Genomic DNA, 8,134 nt, shown 5'->3' with positions numbered 1-8,134 from the left:
CTTGGGCGCAAAGCTCCCACAGGCTTTGCCCGGCTGACACAGCGCTCATCCCCCTGGGGTCATGGGAACCCTCTCCCTGCTGCAAGGAGAGTCTCCTCTTTCTGCAAAGTATCATCACTTGCTCTGGAAAAACGACTCCAAACCCCCCATATACATCTGCGGCTTGCCGTCGGGGGGGGAGAAGTGTTTTCCGCCAACATGGCTCATGTTTCTGAGCACGCTCTCCCGCGCCTTGGCCAGAGCCCTTGCTATAACTTTCTGCTGAAGTCAGGCTGCTGGTTTTCTTACCCCAAATCCCAAATGGGTGGTTTCAAGTACTCCAGGCGTTTTTCAAAGACAGCTTGAAGCCCAGCCAAGCCCGCAGGGGGGTGTAACGATGTGCAGTTGGGACAGTTGTCTCCCGGGACGGGCAAGCCAGGCTGCAGCTGCGGGGTGCAGCCGCCACCCCAGGGGACAACAATCCTGACCCCAAAATGAAGTGAACTCCGTGACGTTTAGCAGCAGTAAATGATCCCATTAGGGGTTATCTGACCACCAAAACTATGCTGGCTTGGCTGAAGTGCATTTACAGACTCAAGCAGATGCAGTATCAAGCCCCCTCCCCAGCCCAACCCCCCCTACCAGCCGGTTTCACCCATTTGGAAATCACCGCTTCTCCAGGGCCTGCGTTCAGATCTCTGTCCGTGACACAGCAAAACAGAGCGAAGGCAAATGTGCAATGTAGAGATCCATTATGCTTTATTTACATGCGTCACCATCTCTTTTACAAACTAGATTACAATTTAAAATGGAATACACAAGGCAATATCTACTAACACCAAGTGGAGTAAGCACTGCATCTCTACTTCGCTCGGAAAGGGGCAGGTTTTGCTCCAAAACAAACTTCCTTCCAACCTCTGTGTAGTAAGGTAGTATATTCCTCCAGGGCAGCATCTTTTTTTCTTTTTCTTAAAATATAAAATCCTCAGTAAGACTGCAACGTGAGAGTGTCTGCTTTCAAATGAAAGTACAAGATAGCCCAAATGAAAAGTATAAACTGTTCAGCTCTTCGGTATGTAACGACGGCCATGCGCGATAAGGCTGTGGATTTAATATTCTTCCAATTTACATGGCTTGAAACAAAAACAGATAAAACAGTTCTACAGATACTGTATACATATTTTTTTCCAATCATGCAACTTTTTTTTCCTTAAAAAAAGTTAAACATGTGAAGCCAAATGTACAATCCATTTTTTCCAGCCCATAGTAACGAAATGTATCTGGTCCCCCTTCGCATGTGTTGGCAATTCCAAAGGTATGTCGTGTACTGGAAACGCTTACAGGACACCAATTGCCAAGCAATGACATCATTTTAGAGAAATACATGACCTAAAAAAGAACTTTTTGAAGCGGTGGCACAAAAATGTCCGGAGTTAAGCAGTGGTCAACTATCCCACTATTGTCGAGATAACATTTTTTTACAAAATCATTGTATCAAGTCCCAAACCTGTGACTAGGAACTGCATAAACGTCACCTTTTTAGACCTTTTTTTATACTAAGTGTTTAAACAGTGACTATGTCTTTGCTCTGCACCTTTATCTGCTTTACACAGTTTCAGAAGGAAAACTTAGCATAAACATGTTCAAAGACTCAAAGGCCAAATTTTCAAAAGGTAGGCTCCCAGAATTAGCCATTCAAGTCTGTATTTTGACACCTAAGTAAGCGGCCCTTTGAATTCAGTGAGATTTATCTAGCACCACTGGAAGGGAGGGTGTTGCTGGGCACCTCTGCGGGTGTAGAGGGTGGTGACCTTCCTCTGGGCCTGAGGGGACCTGGCACCTCTCCCTCCTTCAAGAAGCAACGAGGGCAGAGCCGCTCACCCGCTGCAACCATGCTGGAGTCCCTGACATTGGGTGCCTGACTCCAGGCATTCCTGCTTGAAGATTTTGGCCCCAAAGATGGGCAACGGAAACCAAACCAAAGAGGTTGGCCAAATCCACTCATCTTCAATGAGCGCCAGCATGTTCTCCAAAGCAGGGGCCCAAATGGTCCCAGCCCTGCCAGCGGAAATGCTGCCCTTGACACTGCTGGGAGGCAGGTTAAGCCTTTGGGACGCTAATGCTTTCCTTGTTTATTTATTTATTATTCATTGCCTGCCATTGATAGGCTGTCTCTAAATCAAGGGAGTTTTCTCCATTTCCTAAATAGAGCAGACCATCATTTTCTCTCTCATTTCTGCCAGCAAAATGTAGCTCTGTTGAACTCCATGGGACTAGCCTCCCATAGCAGAGCAAAAGTTGCTCTCATCTGGTTTAAGCTAATGGTCCTTCCCTTGTCTTTGACAAGAACTGCATCTATACCAAGAGAAAAAAATGAAAGGATGGATTTTGGTCACCTTGGCCATATCACCAAGTCAGGCCTTACTGGTGCTGTCAGCGACCTGGCCAGTGGTGTTCAGGCAGGCACCCAGATCTCACCAAAGGCTCACCTGTGAAGGGGCCAAATGCTGTGTCCCAGCACAGGGAGCCACAGTGTGAGCTCTGGTGGCAGCCAAAAACATGAGGCATGGGAACAAGCTCAGCTGCAGGGCAGCAGCCACAAGAACCTCAGGGGAAGCAGCACCAGAGGGAAGTCCTTCAGTGTACAGTCATGTTTTGGGTTGTACTGGGAAGATGAGAGCTAATGCTACACATCAGAGGAGGCTGCTGATAAAGCTCTTGACCAGTTTTGGTAGAAGGTGCCTGGACTCCGATGAGCAACGCAACCTCTAGCCTAGGTGGCTGCTGTACAACATGAGCATCCTGGGCAGCTGGCTGCTGATCGAGATGGGCAATGAGCATCACCTAACTCCAATAAACACAATAAACTAGTCCCCACGCTGACAAATAGACCACCTCCGTGTGAAAAGAAAAAGACATTTGTATAAAAGGCAAACGATAAACCCTTGGCTGCTTGGAAGAGTTGATATGCTACAGGGCTACGATTACCACAACTGCACAAATTCTACACAGTCATAACTGCAGGGAGAAACCAGGAGGTGCATCTTTACAGCGTGGGGGCTACGATACAAAACCAAAACTTCCATCACACTAGGAGCTGTTGTTTCACCAATATCACCTTGGGGACCTGGAACGTAAGGAGCAAGGAAAGGCCCACGAATGCTTGTGTGTGTGTGTGTGTGTGCGCGCGCGCGCACGTGTGACTGTGCATGTGTGGTGTCAGTGGCGAGAGGGAGTCACTCCACATTGCATGGGACATGGGCCAGTGGGAACTCATGCACTGAGACTTTGGGTTAAAATGCTAGTTTGTTTTCCTAACATCCATGCATAATGATCCATTTCTGTACATAATAAAATATATTTATATATTTATACGCATAATGCTTTTATGCAAACAAAAAAAACTTCATATATCGCTTTGGAGAATTAGGTATACACTGTCCTATTCAGAACCTCTTCATACTGAGTTCCTATGTACCATTGGTGTTTTCCCCTCTTTGTATCCCTCCCCCCCCAAGATACTAATAAAAAGTAATCAAACTTTCCAGATTATAGAGAGGATCTATACAGCACCATACCTTTTATTCATTATTATTATTATTAATTATTATTCATTTTACAAAAGAAAATCTTAGAAGCAAAATATATAAAACTGCCTTGTCTTTCAGTGTCATTTATCCTGTTACAATCTATGCTCACAAGAAAAGCCATTTGTATGATACTGTCACCTTGTCATTCCTTCTCCTGCTTCTCCTGCCATAACAGATTATACGTAGTAAGAAGGAAAAAATAATCAAGGATATGTCCAAAACAAACAAACAAAAGGATCACTGATGTAGTAATACACCCTGCGACAACCTGTGCCTCAACTCCTGGCATTGCCACTGCAAGTCCCCTGCTGATGCCCAGCCTCTAACCTTAGCTTTTCTGCAAAGTGGCATTATTTCTTTTCATTTTTGCTTTTCCAAGCACATCTTTAGAGGTGGCTATGTTCAATTTGTCTGGCAGCTCAGCTTATAACTCCTTACCAGCCTGCTGCAGCAGCAGGGGCAGCCTTGCTAACTTAAGGCGGGAGAGGAGCCTGTTCCGTCAGGCTTTGCCTCCATGCATGTGCAGACAACAGCACCCGCTGTCAGTCCATCCTCACAGGCCAAGAGGCAAACTTGCTGGCTTCCCTGGTTTTGCAATCAACCCTGGTTTGACACTTAACAGAAAACAGGGGTGTACCATCAAACTTAAGGGAAGAATAAGAAAGAAACAAACCAACCAATCCAACAAACAAACAGACCACACACATCACCTCTCTCTGGAATTCAGCCGGTTGATGGGTACTAACAAATGCTGTATATTCAGAAACCCCTGACGTCTGAACAATATTTCCTTGCTTGTGCACAGTACTTCAGATTCCCCAGGGAGAGAAAGCAAAAATGGTCAAAAATCTAAAGGAAATCAAACTGGAGTTTGCGGAGAGGAGGGTGGGCAGAAAGGAAAACCTCCAAAAAGAAAAGCCAACTTAAAACATCCCATAAACCATTAATATATTGAAACACCACATACTCATTGATAAGTAACTACTGTAAAGGCTACACAGTGTGTTCTCAACAGGATGGTGCTGAACATTGTCTCCACAGCAGGTGCTTGGCCATCCCAGAAAAGGAAGATTTTGCATACTTCAGAATTAGTTCAAATCTCAAAAAAAAAAAGAAAAAAAAAAAAGAGAAAAGAAAAGAAAAAAGAGGATCTTCACTCCGATAAGGGGCTGTTAACAGTCTGCTTCATTAGGAAAATAATGCAGGGTTCACAAAGGTCGTAAGCTGTAAACAGTATCACTGTCCACTTGCTGACAGCAGATTTGGCAAAGGGTTCTCTTTCTACATCTTGTGTCAGTTTGAGGGCCTAGAGAGGAAGAAGAAAACAGAAAAGACAAGTGAGACTGTTGCATGTAGGAACAAAAACACAGAACAAAAAGGTCAACCAGGCAAACCTCCAAACCCAACACTGACAAGTGATTTTGATCTGTTTGCACCCAGCAGCTTCAAACTTATAGCAAGGAGTGAGTTGCACTGTGATCCCGCCTGAAGATGCTTCTCCCTCACCAGGGCTTGAGTGTGCTACTTTGCTGGCTTAGATGCTCCCAAGCAGAAAAGGAAAACCCTTTCTCCAGATCACCTGTTCACAGCATAACCAAAAGGCTGGACAAATCCTCTGACAAGTGTTTGACATCAACCACCACGCTTGAAGAACAGCTGACGGAGGCTGCTCAAGAGAAGCAGTGAGGAGCCATGGATTTCAGTTGGACCTTTGGAGTTTTCCATTTTCCTGCTCATATGACACACCATCAACAGACAGGGTTGACCCAGCTTTATAAACAGGGGTAGTGTCCAGCTTGTTCTGTAGCCACGAAACTTCAAGGCAGAGGGAAAGACACCTTGGATGCAGCATGGAGACGACTAAAAAGCAAGATGGTAGGTAGGTAAAACACTGAAAACAATCATTTCAACTAAGGGAGCCAAAGGGACAGGTTTTTAAAGGTACTCAGGGCCCTAGAGATGAACGCAGGTGCCAAGTAGGGTTTTGTAACGTACACACATTTAAACATTCACACAAAATCCTTTCACATCTTTAGCAGCTACTCGTGGTAGCCATCTGCTCTGCTGGGCATGTAACTTTTGCTTCTGAAATGGCTTCTGAAAGCCATTGGTGTGGGCTTAGTCCCCACACCCCCTACAACTCGTTGAGGATTTTCTCCAAGGTGAATGATTGGTGACTTTTTTACACAGTGCAAGCACAAATGGAGACTTGCTGAAACCAAAAAGCCATCTGAGTTGATTACAGGAATGTCTTTATTCTCAAAGATCCTGGTATCAGGCACACTCATGAAAAATGGTGGATTTAGCATAACTGCTGGATTAATCAGGAACAGCACCTCCTGCAATGCAGATCACTTAAAGGCTGTCACGAGACGACTATCACTGTCTCTCTCCATTCTAAGGTGCCCGGCATGGATACTATGATAATATTTTAGTAAAATGACCTATTCTGATAATGCTAAATGATTGACGGAAATTTAATCATTTTGTCTCATGGTTATTAGAGCAACAGCATGACAGCTGCTCCCTGTGCCATCAGGGAAGAACTTCATTCAGCAGAGCTTAGGAAGCAGACAGATTGCATGTTTCACCCAAACAAAATTTGGCTTTAGCCTTAATTATGGGGAAGGGTTTGGGGTAGACTGTTTTGTGAGTAAAGGGATTTCCGCCTGGATCAACATATTGATTTCTTCATTTTCAAAGGGCAAATTAACGCTAGCCGTTCGTTAATGTGACTGCCTGGCAACCACTCCATTTGGTGCGTCCTGATGGCCGTAACAAGGTCAGCAGAAGATATCCACCCAGACAGGCCTGGTAGCCCCCAGTAAAACCTGGTTAGCAGCTTGTATGCCGCTCAAATGAGTGCATGCCCTTTTCTCTTCTTCTCCTTAAAGTCTTAGCACCAGGGGGCTGGAAGCGGGCAACTTCCCAAAGCACACCCTCATCTGAAGGAAGGCAAGGCTCACTTCCTGCATGCAGCAGCCCAGAAAGCTGGCTTGCTCTCAGGCAGCCACTAGTTTTGCTGAGAACAGGTTTAGCTTCAGCTCATGTGAGGAGTCCTGCTGACTTTGAATGGAGCCATTAACTGAAAGTAAATGAGTACAGAAACTCCAGAGAAAGTACCAAAGTGCTACTAGAGTAGAGCTCGATGTTTAAATTAAAAATTCATGGAAAATGTAATACGAACCAAAGTGATAAGAGAAAAAGCTGGAGGACAGATGATGATGGGCACCATTTGTGGAAGTGGCATTGCCCTGTATATTTTCCTGAGGACACCCATCCTGCAGACAGTGCCAACGTTCACACAGCTGAGGTGAAATTTGTTTAGCAGAACTAAACCCAACTTCAATTTCACAGTTCTGTTTACAGGGACTTTGCAAATGGATTAAAAAATGAAAAGAAGGAGATCAAAGTCTCAATCTGCCTGCCTTCAAATTACCCCATTAAAGTCCACAATAGACTCACAAACTCTCGCTTTCCGTTCTCTCCACAAAAAGCCTCTGCTAACCCTGAGCTAGTGGCCTGCTGCTTCATAGCCATGAAAACTGTATCAGGCAGGGAAGCAACAACTCCAGCTACATCTCCATTTATCAGCGGTCCTCAAGCACAACTCCCCAGTGGTCCTCTCTCCCTGTCCCAAAATATCTCCAGCTGCATCCTGAGCCACCATGAGGTTTTTTCACATTCCTGACAGCCATAGGGAAAAGCTCATCCTCCGGAGTGTCTCCCTGAATTTGCAGAGGCAGATGAGTAAGCCAGGACAATGCTGTCCTCTAAGGGCAACACACTGCTCTTCACGCAAAGTACTCCAGTCCCTACTTGATCCTTTTTCTTGGTCTTTACTATTGCGTACTGTTTTGGAGGATAAGAGCAGCAGAGGTATAAGCACAGGGAGCGATGAAAAAAACCCAATCAACAGAACAGAGGGCAAGGAAGGGTACAATAAAGGTGAAGTCTAGCCTGCTCAGTAGGTTAGAGCAGCGTTTGCCAACTTGCCACCGCAAAGGTGTAGAGCCCCCACCTACATGTGGCATGGTTTCTTGTTTCTCAGGCTGCCCAAAAAAGGGCACTACTGGAAAATATCTGCCTGTACTTCTTAAGCCACACCTTGGAAAATTCAGTTTTCCCTTGAAAAGCTCCTCTGCCAAACCTGAAGCCCAGCTTCAATCATCAGGGAGTAGAAAGGAAGGAGGAATTTATACTTTCTTAGAGACTTCCTTTTCTCAAGACTTTGCTCTGAAGATAGTGAAGGCTTTTTTCTAGAGTGCAGCCTTCACAAATGCATTGATTTCTGGGTTCTGTTGCACACACACGGACACACACGCTGGCTGTTTTGACCTCCTCGGTATATAAGACTGATCTGCTGGACACTAGAAAAACCCATAATATTATACCAAGCTACAGCTTATGCAAACATATATGCATATGATTGGTGAAAATAATCACTTTAAAACACAAACAGAAAAAGCATTTAGTTAGAGGTGAGGATGAACTACTGCTTTCTCATGTCCCACAGATGTTTTGAATCATAGATGCTGTTTATCTTATTTGGTGGAAGAGTGCCA

At 45.0% G+C, this 8,134-nt stretch overlaps 1 protein-coding gene across 3 annotated transcripts in view; it reads right to left on the bottom strand.

Annotated features, from left to right (window-relative positions):
• Positions 1–714: 714 nt before the first annotated feature.
• Positions 715–8,134, bottom strand: part of FOXO3 (forkhead box O3) — a 93,551-nt gene continuing 86,131 nt past the window's right edge. For 2 of the 3 annotated variants that reach the window (XM_057413153.1, XM_057413154.1), the window contains exon 3: positions 715–4,875. The gene's annotated coding sequence lies outside the window, so the exon portion shown is untranslated. Of the gene's footprint in view, positions 4,876–5,000; positions 5,430–8,134 lie in introns of those variants that run through there. The other variant, XM_057413152.1, reaches the window with a different exon arrangement.

The sequence above is a fragment of the Pezoporus wallicus genome, unplaced genomic scaffold, assembly GCF_028554395.1.
Source record: "Pezoporus wallicus isolate ANWC-B61680 ecotype Strahan unplaced genomic scaffold, APGP_CSIRO_Pwel_v1 contig_7505, whole genome shotgun sequence".
Classification (NCBI taxonomy): domain Eukaryota; kingdom Metazoa; phylum Chordata; class Aves; order Psittaciformes; family Psittacidae; genus Pezoporus; species Pezoporus wallicus.
This window is presented reverse-complemented; position numbering and strand designations above follow the sequence as displayed.